Raw genomic sequence first — 14,670 nt, 5'->3', positions numbered from 1 at the left:
ATTTTAATGGTTGAAAATATTTTGTTGAACAGTGTGGCATTATGAATCCAATCAGTCTTTGCTTGACACTTATGGCTTTAAATTAAAATACAAATTAGATTTTTCTTAAGATGAAAAAAGACTTATGACAATAGGGAGTACAAAATAGTGCTTTGTATGTATCGTTTGCCATTGTGGTTGTTGGTACAGTGGAGAACATACACTCTCTCTTTCTCTTTTTGACTTGAACACATAAAGGTAAGCAGTTGAGAGAGACGGAAACCAACTGTTTTTCCATTCACCTTATTATTGAGCTGTGGTTTTAGAACTTCCGTTTTGTTATCAAAAGATCTGAGCTAAAGCTTCAGTTAAGCAGGGAGAAAGAGTTAACATTTAAAAGTGTAGGAAAATAGCTCTAAACACCTGTTCTGAGATTGTAATACAATATTCAGAATAATATTATCTGGTAAATTACAGTTTAAAACTGGTGTGAAAAAACATATCTTATTGTATATATATAGTCTATCATGTAGTTAATTTCAATGTTCTTATTTAGTCCTTTGACCTCCTTTTAAAGAACATGTTTCTTCTGAGATATCCAGCACCTAACAGGTGTCTAATAATGGAATGTGTATGGAAATTATCTCAAGGTGTCCTCAGCAAAGGACAAACGAGTCATTAACTACTAGTTTAAAACAGACCTCCAAGCTTTATAATTAACCAGCGAGATACACTTGTTAGTTACCCTGTCTCCCCTCGGGGGTGATAGGGTGCCTCAGGTAGCATTTTGAAAAATATCGGAGGAAGCTGAAGGAGTTAGTGAAAATCTCTGAGGCCTGATGCTATTTAAAGAGAGAGGAAGAAAAGGAAGGAAGGAAGGAAGGAAGGAAGGAAGGAAGGAAGGAAGGAAGGAAGGAAGGAAGGAAGGAAGGAAGAAGGAAGGAAGGAAGGAAAGAAGGAAGGAAGAGAGGAAGGAGCAGGACAGGAGGAAGAGAGGTAGGGAGGGAAGAAAGGAGAGAAAGACAGAGAGGAAAAAGAAAATCAAGGCATGATTTCCATAGGATTGGCCTCTGCAAATTTCATTTAAACATGGAATTCCTAAGCAACAAGACAACGCCAAGCGGCATATGTTTCTTACAGCCTACTAAAGGCTTCCTTGCAGAATGTAATGATGCCAGGCTTGTGATTGCTTGGTGAAAGCTAGGCTACTGTCGGTAGACGCCTGGTGGAGGCATCATGCCTCCCAGAGGTGAAATGTGGACTCTTCAAGGAGGAAGGACGCCTCCCATGCCAATGGAAGTGTCTATGGCTGTGAACAGTAAAGAAGCAATACAGACATCTTCAGCCAAGAGTTATTAACCTTCATGATAGACGAGGTGATAGATAATATTTGGATTGGGAGAATGAACCGAAAGCTCTGCCAGACTCACACTCTACAAAGCTATAAAAGTCATAAGTAGAAATATTTTATTGAAAACTCAGAATCTTAGACAAGTAAAGCAAATGGGTAGGAATCATACAGTAAAAAATAATTTATTCATATACACATAGCTTATTTTGTCACATAAGCTTAAATGGCCTTTTCCTCTGCAGCTAGTTTGGATTCAGTTGAATACAATAAATGTCTTGTGACAGTGCCTGCGTTTTGCTTTGTGATTGTAAGCAAATGCTGAAAGCTAACCAGTGCATTCCTGGTATAGAAACGTGATCTCTGTTGTTTGAGTTGATGTGATAAATAGCAGTTTTACATGTTAATATTTATTTAAAGATGCAATTGCAACTATTATGAGCATAAGTGCATATAGGACCATCTATTGACATTCATTTTTTAGTTGATCCACAGTTATCAGTGGTCTTTCTGGAAATAGGCATTTGACACTTGAATATATTTAATGCAGTGTATACTAAATATGCTTTACTGTATTTATGAGTTGCAATTTAAATGGGAAAAATTAAATCGATATCTTTAAAAAATGGATTGCTCTAGTATAGGGGGAAAATGAGTTATGTAAGTGAAGTTACTGCATAAAATAAATGGCTTATTTTGCCCTGGTTATTGCAAAAAAAACCAAAACACAAAAAACCCTGACTTTGTTATTTATAACCTGCAATAATTGAACCTGTGATGTTTGTCTTTAAATTCTTGTGTATACCCTGGCATCCAATAATTCTTTGCACATAGTAGGGACTTAATTATTGATTATGAGAAGCAATATATTTCAAAAAGAGGAGACCTGTTTAGTGATTGAATTCCACTAAAAATTGAAGTCTTATAAATATGGATTTCTTTAAACTAATTTGTTATTTAGGTCATCAATATTAAACAGTCTGAAAATGGGCTGTTAGAGATTATCTTTTAAGAGCATAAAACTGAACGCTGGAAGAAAAAAAAGAGTAGTACCCAAGTATTTTCTGTATTATCTTTAACGCTAACATTTAAAGAATGGCAGCAATAGAAAAATCTCAAATGACTAAACCATTAAAGCTTAGCCTCACCATGAAAAAATTTGCACGTCCTGATACTTCTTTGAGCCACCTAATCACTGTATGTGTTACATTAAAAGAGTTGATTTTTTATTGTCTTCCTAGCTTTCATTTCACATTTTTGCAATCATTTTTATACTGTTTGTTTTTATTTCAGGGTAAGTCAGCTATTTATTTCATTAGTATTGAGCAAAGCAAACCAATAGATAAAGAACTGTCTTTTTTTATCTATGTCTTCTATAATCATTTCTTTTTTAAGTAATACATTTACATTTTATAATCATAATCATGAAATTGCAAATGAAATCAGTTCTAGAAAGATTAATTCAGTCGTGCTCACAGCTGTGAAGATTGTGGAAATAAATATCATTTTGCAATAATGTATTCTTGACAAAGGGCATAACAAAAGAATGATTTCTATTCAGAGATAGTGGGTATATTTATTTTGCATGTTGGGGGAGGGGCATGCAGCTCTAGCTTTTCGACCCTGACCTAGTTTTGTAGCTGCTTATTATTCAGCTATATGTTTGAGAAATCTCTGTAATTTAATTTGGCATCTTCTTCTGCATGTCTGCACCTAGCAGTAGGGGCTCATGATATTAGCAGTGTCCTGTGCTGAATCGTATTTATTTTAAAATATCCTAATGCACTCATAACTCTGAAAGAAAGTGTTAATTGTTACCAGGGAACTGCCTGATTACAGGCTTGCTGTCCCGTCCAGGGCCCTGCCATAATTAGTAACCACTGTTGACATTTAGATTTAAATTGAATTTTCTTCTAATTAAACCCAGAGGGGGTTGATCCTCTCAGATGTACAGGTTAATAAAATTAGTCAGAAACTGTTAAACAGTAAGCTGAATTCTCCAAGAGAGCTGTCCCAACGTATTGTTAAGAATTCTGTAATTAATATTAAAGGCATTCATTAAACTTGAATTGTCTTTTTTGTGGTTGGAGTTGCATATGGTTTTGTAGCAGTTATTTCTTTAATTAGACCTGTTTCCTTTGATAACTGCAGTATTACTAATTTCTCTGGTGTTTGTAAATTTAGACTTATAAACACCATTCCCCCATTCCATTCTGCTATGCATAATTCACACCACCATTATTCTAGGGGTACCCATTGAATAATAATCAATGCTAAAAGTAAACACAGTAGTGGAATGAAATTTTGATACTCCAGATGACTCTTAACTGCTCTCAATTTGTCACTGTCCTTGCAATAAAGATGTTTAGGCTTTGAGCAGGTCGTCAGCATTTCTCTCAGTATATTTTTCTATCTCCTCTTCACAAATTTTGACAAAACAGTAGCTTGAATTTGGATTGCTTTGTCTGGAAATAGGAAGTGTTTCCAGCTACGGTGTAGATGCCACATATCAACATAGGCTTGATTCCTCCTCTCTTCCAGAGACTTGGAGAATTAAAAAGAAACACTCAACTCTCAGTATGAAAATAGATGACAGGAAATTTTCAAATGACCAGTGATGAAAGAGAAAATGAATTTGGCGATATTACAAGGAGGCGTGCCATGTTAACCTTTCGATAGCATCTAGATTTAAAGGAACTTTTGTAAAGCAAAGTTTTAGCTACTCCTATCATTTTTTTCTGAACTCATTTATTAATTTCTTATATACCCCACAGAATAATTACGTATTGTCGACTTCACCATTGTATAAAAGACTTGTTTTCAATATACCAATAATAGTTTTATACATTAATAATAAATAGTACTCTCTAAGTATGCTGAATGACTACAGTTTCTTTTCTAAAACAATGACAATTTCCTTCCTCTCCCGACCACCCCTATAATAAAACCATGTAGCTCACGGCACGACTCACTTTGGGATAATGGGTTTTAGAAAAAGATTCCTACAGGACTTGGCAAGGTGTTTTAATATTATACTAACTCTCAGAAGAGAGGCACAGTTATTTTATAAAATGCTTCTTAACTTTCTAATCAAAAGTAGACAGAAGGAAACAACATGACTTCATTTTTCTTGCTCAATCTGCTTAACTAAATTGAATTAAATAAAAAAGTGTTTCTAGTCACAGTTAAGTTCAGATGGGAAAAACTAAGGGCAGAATGTGCTCAGCACATGAATAGTTATGCCTCATGCAAGCCTATCTGAGAGTTAGAACTTAAAACTTACAGAATTTAAGATTATGGAATGATTTCTTGAACAAAAATCTGAAACTTCCTACTTACGACTTATGGCCAGAGTCCATTGTGTATTTGATAGTAGCCCCGTGTGACAAAATCTAACACTGGCTATTGTTTAACAGTTCTATTAGACTAAACTCTAGGAAGGGAGCATTGTCCTGCGAGCAGGGAGTATACTATCCACATAAAGAAGAGCAGGTCTATGGTATGGGATAGTCTCACCTCGTGGCCGGCCAGATATCCTAGAATTGAGAAAATATTGCTCTACCCACAGTTGCATGAAGAAATATGTAACCGTGAGCTGTTAGTTGTAAGCTTCAAGCACCAACAGGAATAGGTTGCCGGCATATTACAAAGGACTGTATGTCATGGTATTAACCACAAGTTTAATTTATTCATCACCTAAGTATTTCCTGACTCAGTTTATTTTAGGGTATGTTTTAACCTGTGGGAACAGATGTGGGTGCAGCAGGAGCACACTGCTTGGGAAGGAGAGGTCTCTGCTGGTTTCTGCCTGCCAGCTGAGTGCATGGCCTAGTCATTTCACTCTCTGTGTCTCCAATTCCTTCTGTATAATGCTGAGAGACAAGCTCCCTTATGTCCCTATGATTCAATCGTTTTTGAGTTCAAATAGAAAGTGAGATATTTGCAAAAAGATAATTCTTTAAAAAATTGGCTTTGACCATGATCACTATTTTATTAATGAAAGATAAAATTAATATAAATTAATTTCCTAATTTTATTCCATTAGTCATACTTCCAGGACTCTTTTCTAGAATGAAAACAATACCCTGATTCTGCCGTTAGATTGGATATTAATTAGTTTTCCAAGAAAAAATTTTATTTTGTGAGAGATCTGTGCTTTGAGTTTGAACCTTCTTGTCAGCCCAGGTCAAGTTCTCGTGGGTCCCTGTCCGTTTGTGGGGTGGTGAAGGACAACATCTCTTAAATCACGTTCCTTAAATATCCCACTACCTTGGGCCTCCCTTGCCTAGTTCCTTCTCCCTAATACCCCCTTCCAATATTTCGAGTATGCCCCAAATTTATCGCTGAAATGCTCATTCCATCAGTTACCCCCATTCCTTCCCCAAACATAGGATCCAATTCTGGTTCTAAACTACTAATAATCAAAGGTTCACCCATTGTCGTTAATCCAAATGTCAGGTTGGTTATTGGTTTAATTCACCATTAAATTCCTAATCTTTAGAGTAGGATTCTAGGTCATTTATGCATTTATCCTATAGCTACACTAAAGAAACAAAAGGTTGATTGCATTTTGTTGACAAGAGGCCAGGGTCACAGGGAGGAGGAGGGTCCAGTGATACCAAGGTGGCTTTGCTTGATTCAGGAATGATTCAAACTTTTTATAATTAGGCCACATTGGAATTGAGTTCCCTGCCACTTAAATTTGTGTGTCAAACCTCACCTTGACATTTAATGAATTCCTCTTGTAGCATTTTTGTCCCCACCATATGCAGAGAATGTGTTTCTTTAAGCAGCAGTATTGGGTTGCATGTTGAATCACTGTTTACAAGAGAAAGCAGGTACTATAGGACCCAGAGCAGAGGTGGCAGGAGAGAAGGTAAGGCGTTTGAGTTATTATGTACCAGGCCCCAGGATAAGAGCTTTCACATGTAATCTCACTTAATCTTCAAGTAAACCCAAAAGAGAGGTGGCATCATCACCATCATCATCATCATCATCATCATCATCATCATCATCGTCGTAGCAATTAGGAAATTGACAAGGGGTGAGGGGAGAGTTTAAATACCTTGATCAAAATTCCAGAAAATGAGTGAAAGGGTTATTTACCCTGCAGCCCAAAGTTAGCCTAGTTTGAAAGAAAAATGTGATGAACAAATACAGAGATTTCAGGACACATGAAAAAAGATTTTACTGAGTTTTGCCAACTGAGACTGCCACATCTAGAAAGCTTAAGCTCTAAAAAAACAAAAAGCAAAATAACAACAAAAAAACATAAACAAAAATCCTTCTTTCTCCCTTCCTTAAAGCTTCTCAGTTAGAGAGAGAGCTCATGCCTGGGGTGGTAGTTCCTGCTGGGTGACTCAAAGTTGTTTTCAGCAGACTTTCCTGGTTGAGGCTGCATCTTGGGGAGTAGGGATTCCACAGGAAAAGCTGCTCATTGTGCTGAGGAGATAGAATAGAAATAAATAGGATTTCCTCCAAGAGAAAGAGTCTTTGATGGATTGAAATCACATTGGTGGCAGGCTAATCCTTGGTCTCTTTGTTATATTGGCTTTTGTTAAATAATGTCCAGTTACTACCTGCATCTTTATGTTCTTTAGATAAATTATGTGTAATTGTCCATCCTGACATGTTCCATGAGCCAAGTGAAAAGAGATCTAAAATACAATATATCTGAAATTAGCTTCATGGTTTTCCATGAGTGCTTTCTTTATCCAGGCAACTTCTTTTCCTAGAAGTGCTGGCTTTATTTCATTTCAGAAAGCAGTAATGAGAACACCCTTTCTTACTATAACGACTGTTAAGATTATGATTCAGTTATGCAAATGGGCACACATTCCAGCCACCTGGACTTTATCAGGAGTCCGATGGAGATGACATGCACAATGATCCTTAGTGAAAACCCCTAATGATCCTTTCCCTTAACTCCCATTTGTTTTTTAATAGCAGTTGTAACTATAGGAGGAAATACACTTGTGTTCCTTTACTGCAGCGGGTGGGGATGATAGCATAGGCTCGTTATAAAGCATTGTTAAAATACATTATTGTGGTTGATCTTTATAATAACACTATGTGGTCGGCATTATTATCCCAGTTGTGTTGAAGAGGGCTGTGAGGACCCAGAGTCAGAAAAGTTAAATGGTTTTCATAGTCTCACAGCTGGGATCACAATCCTATCAAAACTCATTGCACTGTAGTGGAATCCAGTATGACTATGGTGGGTTATTGTAAAGAAAACCTTGGCAAATTTTGCATTTCAATTTTGATTGACCTCTTCATTTTTAAAATTATATGCAATATTTTAATATCATCTTGTCAACAGTTCCTACTTCAACTATCTTTTCCAATTTTTAAATTCTTCCTTGACAGTCTCTTTAAAATGTAATAATAATGGTTATGATAATTGCTAACATTCGTGATGTATTTTTTAAGTATAAGGCAACTTACTAAGTATTGCATTTGTACTATGACATTTAATATTTGCAATAATATTTTGATTAATTACCATTTTATCTATGAGAAAACTTAGGCTTTCAGATTTTAAGTAATGTGCCCAAGTTTTCATGATTACTTAAGTGGAAGAACTCAAAAGTAAACCCAGGCCAAGCTCTAGAGCCAATACTCATAAATTCTACAGAATTTTGTAACTTAGAGATAAACTTACAGATCATTTTTAGTCATGAGTGTAATTCTGATGGAAGTTCTATACCTCCTCAATCTTCCAATTCAAACAAACCTCCAAATTTAAAGAAAACATCCTATTCTTCTTCCATGTTTATTTCAAACTGGATTACAAATCACTGATAGCTGGTTGGATGTTTTAATAATATTTCATTTGCATATTTCTTGTTTATTTCACATCTCGCTTTGCTATTGCAATGTTGCAGGTGAGATTAAATGGCAGCAGAAGCTACAGAACTAGGAGATGCCCACTTTTTATTTGATTACTCTGAAATAGTGACCCAAGCTTGTGGTGGAAAAGAGAGGGTTCTACAAGAAAATCCTCTACCTTATGGAGGAGTGAAGAAAAAGAAACAAGTAGAGTGTGGAAGAGAGAAAGGGATGGGAAAGAAAAGAGGAGATAGGAGAACCAGGAGAATACAAGATGCGACATGAGAATGGATCTTCCTAGAGGGTTTGTACTCATTAAGAAAGAAAGAATAAGGAAAAGAAGGAAGGAAAGAATGAATGAAGAAAGGAAGGAGGAAGAGAAAGAGGAAGGAAGAAAGGAAAGACTAAAGAACAGAGGGGGAGAGAGGGAGGGAGGGAGGGAACGAGGAGGGAAAGAAAGGAAGGAAGGAAAGAGAGAAGAGAGGAAGGAAGAAAGAAAGGAAGGGAGAAAGAAAGAGGAAGGGAGAGAGAGAGAAAGTGGGAGAATGTGGGGGAAGGGAGGAAGGAAGGAAAGAAAGGAGAAAGGGAGGGAGGGAGAAAGGTCTAAATGGAGGGAGGGAAGAAAAACAAAACAAAATTTAAGCCAAATGAAAAAACTAGAGTGTATTATCCACTGAAATCTTCCTGACTCCATTCCTCCCTTTGTGCTCCGTAAGAAAAAGCATTGTTTATAGCTTTAAACCAAGTTGACTGAATATTTGTAATATTGTATCAAAAATTGTTTCAAATTCTGTTAAGAAATTAACTTATTGATGGCCACATTTGAGGCCATTTTTATAGTTTGACAGGGTGATTTGTCCATGAGTTTTCCAGGGAAAAATGTCACTCAACAGCCACCACGAGAAATTTTCCTGCCTTGAGGAGGCCATCACACTGAGAGACTTCTCTTTGAATGTTTCATTCCCATTGAACTCTGCAGGACTTATGACTGATCACTAGATCTCGTGTGATTTCTAGAGCAATGACTCTTGGTCAGCGGAAATGTGATTGTGTGTAGAAGGACCCGCCTTCAGATGAAGGAGAGGTAACCTTGACGTGGTCTGCCATGGGGGCCAGTCTCCTTTCAAGGCTTAGGGAAGGCCTAGCAGATAATAACAAATGGGCAGCCCCACAGCCTCTCTGATGGGGCATGGTTTGAGTGAGCACAGATTTTTTCCCCCTTATTTAAAGGTAGGTACATTCAGAGGAACTCCCACTGTTTCTTATTTATCCATTAATAATCTTGTCACACAAGCAGCAATTTAAACCTGTACAATTTCAAGATATTTCATTCTACCAATAAATTAGCCTCAAAATATGGGCAATTAAGATAACTTGTAAATCTGGATATAGCATAATCCTCTCATTCAAACAAATGCACAAATAATTTAACCAGTCTTTTACCAGTTGACCTGAGAAAATGAAAACCACTCCAATTAAAGCTGTTTGACAAAAGACCCTGAGAAGAGTAAGAAGAAATAATTTAATCTATAAAAATGAAAAAAAAATGTGTAATGTGCTTTCTTTATTTTGAATGTCCAAAGAATCATGAGTTCAAATTTAAGTTCACTGGAAGTAAAGCAGGTGAAATATACGTGCATGGAAAAAGTCATGCCAAATTTAAAGTAACTAGAGTCTTCTTAAAAAAGAAATCTTTTCCTCACTTAGGATATCCGTGCTATAATGGAGAACGTTCCAATTTTTTAGACATACTTCCCAAGAGGCTATTATCCCATATATCAGCATTGTTATTACCCATATAGTTTAATATCTTTAGGTAATATTTAAATAACATCAGCATGTGATGCAATTTCATGGACAGAATGATTAATCAAGTTTGCCAAACAATGTCAGCACTTCTTTTATTTATTATTTATTGTTTTATATTTTCACAGTATTCCAGAAAGAACTGGAGGAGATTCCATTGTTCATGCAGCAATAGATTTCCTTCCTTCTGAAATTGTGGTTTAGTAGTAAATAAGTTACATTAATCAGATATCATTATTGAAATTGAGTTCATTGATTTCTATCTGCAACTGAACATTTCAGATCCCTGAAACATAGGTCCTTAGTTTACACTTTCGGGTGTTCTGTTCTTAAACTCTAGTAACCAGCATACAGCTGCTATGTGCTACATAAAAAAGTTAGACATACTGCCTTCTACTGAAAAGTTCATACACTGCTGTTTATTTGTACTACTTCTCTTTTTCTCTACCAATTTTAGACATATTTCCAGTAGGTTAAATTAATTTTTCAAGAAAGAACTTCATTGAACTGTATCAAATGACAGCATATAATAAAAAAGGTTGAATAATTGTAAAAAAGATTATGACAATTCCATACTTTGCAGCAGAGCAGTGGTGATTACTGACAGCTCTGAGAACCCTTGGGAAGTAGTGGTTTGTTCTGTGGGCACTGGGAGAATGCATGGGGCTGGCAAACGCACGGTTGTCAGGCTCAGGGTGGTTTTCTAAGGGCCTTTTAGCTTTTCTGAACCTTCGTAATCCAGGAGGTTGCAGCCCAGTTCCAACATAATTCAGTTCATCAGCAAATGTGTATTCAGCATTATGCCTAATGAAAGTGAACAAAAAGAAATCTGTGCATTCTGGATTTACTAGTAGGAGACTTCATGGAGGAACTGTCACTTAAGCTTTGGAAGACCCAGCTAAAATACCTAAATTACATGGAGTTTTCTTTTCTCCGAGAGTTATTTTTTTGATCTGGAGGTCTATGCACAAAAGGATCATGTTCATTCTAAATTTTAGTTAACGTATTACAATTAGTTATTTAAAGTTAGTGTCTCAAGAAGTACGTAAAAGCCAGTGGAGTACCTGCGGCTCAAGTTAAATATTATGTTTAAAGAAGGTTGCTGGTATTAAGTCAATATTTAATGAATGTTACTAGAGGGTGACATACGCATTAAGTCCTTTGGGAGAAATATAAAGAATAGAAAAGAAGTGACACCTGAACTTGATAAGTTTGCGATCTAGCAGTCCTTTACAATGGGGATCGAATTACAGGACTCAGATTAAAAAGATATGAGCATATACCTAATTACACCTTTTTCTCTTCTTCACCTCTCCTTTCCTTGAAAATGTCCATCACAATAACAAAGCAATTACTTTTCCAACGGAGGACCTACATCCATCAGGGCAGAGGATTGCAGGGTTGCTTTATTAACAAAAGCCAGTATACGACCTAGTGAGTTGTGTGAAACAACATCCGATTTTTCTGAAACTATTTCTTTTCTTTCTCAGGGATCTCGTAGTGTATGTTCCCATATATGTGTGTAAAGCCTAGCAGCTTAGGAGTTATATGTGAAATGTTTTCTTTCATTAAATAAAAGCAGGCCGGGTGGTGGGTGGGAGATGAGGGTAAGGGGGATCAAATATATGGTGATGGAAGGAGAACTGACTCTGGGTGGTGAACACACAATGGGATTTATAGATGATGTAATACAGAATTGTACACCTGAAATTATGTAATTTCATTAACAATTGTCACCCCAATAAATAAATTTAAAAAAATAAAATAAAATAAAATAAATAAAAGCAGCCCAGACACCACCAAAAACATGAATGCTCAGAGAATATTTGATTCCAAATGAAAGAGAAATGCATTGCTTGCTTATTAGAACATTAGAAGGTCTGGAATCCATGCAAAATGTCTCTTAAGCAACAGCATATGACAGGGAGTGCTTTAGACAATAACTGTATGTACATTTGGCAAACTGAGGCATGGAGGGCAGCCAAAGGCTGTGCCTATAATGGTCTGACAAGCACACACCCTGGGGTGTGCTGCTTTCCTAATAAAAAGATTTGTGAAAGAAAATGCATCAGAACTGCTAAACTAATAGCTTTAAATCCACCCAGGACAGCAGTTTCCTTTCAACATTAGCCAAGAGGCTGGTGGATACCACGAGATTGGGCTTTGAGCTTCACTGCAGTACTGTGGAGAGAAATAAAAGACACTGTGTTTCAATTCCAGGAAGGTTGTCAGTGACCAATCTCTGTCATTCTAGAAACCAGCTTGATTAGCAGATCTTTCCTCATTATTTTATGCTCATTATTTTAAAAATTCATTGAAATTTGGTGATGTATGACTGTTTTGCAGCAAATTCTACTGTAAAACTATTTAGCTATATTTTACTCTGATAATTCTTATGTTTCCAGTTTGTTAATGTTATTATTTAAGAAGTACAAAAATGTGATAAAATCCTAACTAATTTGTATAGGACCCCATTTGGCAGCAATTGTTATTAATTTATAGAAAGTATTATCTTCCTTTTAGCTCTATTCAATATGTTTAAACACATGGTACTTAGGTTGTAATACTTACTATAATCATTTTCATTATAGAATTTTTAATAACCACTTATGTTATTTTCATGTTAAGATTACACAAAGTACATTTCTAAAAGTATTTAAATATTAGCATTATTTAAAAACTAAAATCAAAATATAATCACACATATTCCAGGTGTAGGCTACTATGTTGGTTTTCTTTCAATGCTGGAATAAGTGAACAAACATTGCTATTTACTGTAGCCACAGAAAGTGTTCTGTTTTATTATACCAACATTGATTGTAATAAAAAAAACATTAATATAATAGTTTTTACTATTTACTCTGTTGTCTAGCCTATATGTCAAGCACTGTATTAGATATTTACATTGTCTCACTTAATCTTTAAAACTGCCCCTAAAAGATAGGAATCTATATCCCATTTTTTTCAGGTGAATTACCTGATTCCCATAGATGTTAAATAATTTGCTTGAATTTTCATAGTTAATAAGTGGTGGAACTAGGAATCTTATACAAAGACCATGCTCTTACCGGTCTTATTTTAAGCCTAATAAAAATTTATTTTTTCCGTTGGATTATAGGTCTTTATTATAATGCATACAAGTGTTAATGACTCTATTTTATTTAAAATATGTTTCACGTATGAATTAGTACCATATGTTAGCCCTTAGAATGATGACTAAAAGCTTGTCGTACTTAACCAACCCCCAAAATTGAGATAGTATGTTGGGGATATTACTAAAAGTCACCTCAATGGGGAAAAAGATAAAGCTATAGAAAATTGCAATTGACTGGAATCAAACTACACTAGTTGCTTACAATTGATTGTGTGTTATTCAACCACAAAGATAAATTAGAACACAGACTACTGCAATAGAAAAGTGGTTTAGATGTCACAGAGACAGTATGACTATTTTTATCTCTCAGTTATAAACCATAGCTTACAGTGGCTGAAATGACATTGAACTGTTTTTCTCTTTGATGATTTACAGCCTGTATAGTGCATTTGTAAGAGCAGATGTCACATTTTATGTATTTGAAAGTGTCAACTCTGCTGACTTATGTCTGAAGATTCTGTTCTTGAATCAATAGAATGTAGTGATTTCCATTTCTTAAAAGTGATTTCCCCAACATCATAAAAAACACGTAGTGACGATTGGTCATTATAATGCTGCAGTTAAACTCTTATTTTTGGTCTTGTATTTTACATACATCATACTGTTGATCATTATTTTGTGAAATCTGATTTGAATGAACAAGGAAGCTTCTAGTGAGCCAACGATGTTTGTGCTTAAACAAATTAAAAAATGTTTGCATTTCATCCCAGACATAGCTGTCCAAAGTCTAAGATGGATTGAGCAAAGGAAAATGCATCAGGGTTTTCATAATAAAAAATTATTCCCGGAAAGTCCACATATCCTTTATTCATCCCATATTTCAAATTGATTTTCATTTTACCATTTAGGGTGCAGTTACTGGTAGTCCCATCTTTTAAAAAGTCAAATTTGCATTTAAATAGAAACTGTTTCAATCATTTAACATCCGAAAACCCGAACATTTTATTCATTCATTTTTTTAATCTTTTTTCTGCCTTTCACTGTTGAAAAAAATCTTGTATAGTACTTTTCCATAACGGTCATGAATTCTGAACTAACGACTGTAAGCGCCCTCTTCCTCTTGCCACTCATTAAATCCCATTGCTAGTGGATCTTTGCACATAGTTCAGGCTCAGGTAAGAAGAGAGTAAAAGTAGGATATAAAAACTTCATAGCTGACAAGTCATGGTAGCACAATATTTTCTTCAATTAGATCTGAAAAAAAAAACATTGCAATGAATATAACTTATAAATATAGTGATCAAATAGAAAAAAAGGCATTGAAAATAATAACCATGCAAATTGTTATTTTTTTAAAATACTGAAATCATAGAATAATTTTTTGTTACCTAGTAACTCATAATAATTAATAGTGTAATGTAACTACAGAGGGTGCCAAAAAATGTATACACATTTTAAGAAACGAAAAACCTGTATGAAAATTGTAATACTCAATATATACCAATAATGAAAGATGAATACGAGTCATGTGTATACATTTTTTTGGCACCCCGGTATTTTCATGAAAAAATGTAAATGTGTAAAATATTTTGAAGGTTAGTTTGATTTTTAT

General features: G+C 35.3%; 1 protein-coding gene across 4 annotated transcripts in view; it reads left to right on the top strand.

Annotated features, from left to right (window-relative positions):
* The window catches only part of TOX (thymocyte selection associated high mobility group box), a 296,392-nt gene that overhangs the window by 92,987 nt on the left and 188,735 nt on the right, over positions 1–14,670 (top strand). The window lies entirely within an intron of this gene.

Source organism: Rhinolophus hipposideros (assembly GCF_964194185.1).
Source record: "Rhinolophus hipposideros genome assembly, chromosome: 13".
In the NCBI taxonomy this organism is placed as follows: Eukaryota; Metazoa; Chordata; class Mammalia; order Chiroptera; family Rhinolophidae; genus Rhinolophus; species Rhinolophus hipposideros.
The sequence above is the reverse complement of the archived record's forward strand: the minus strand, read 5'-3'. Positions and strand labels throughout refer to the sequence as shown.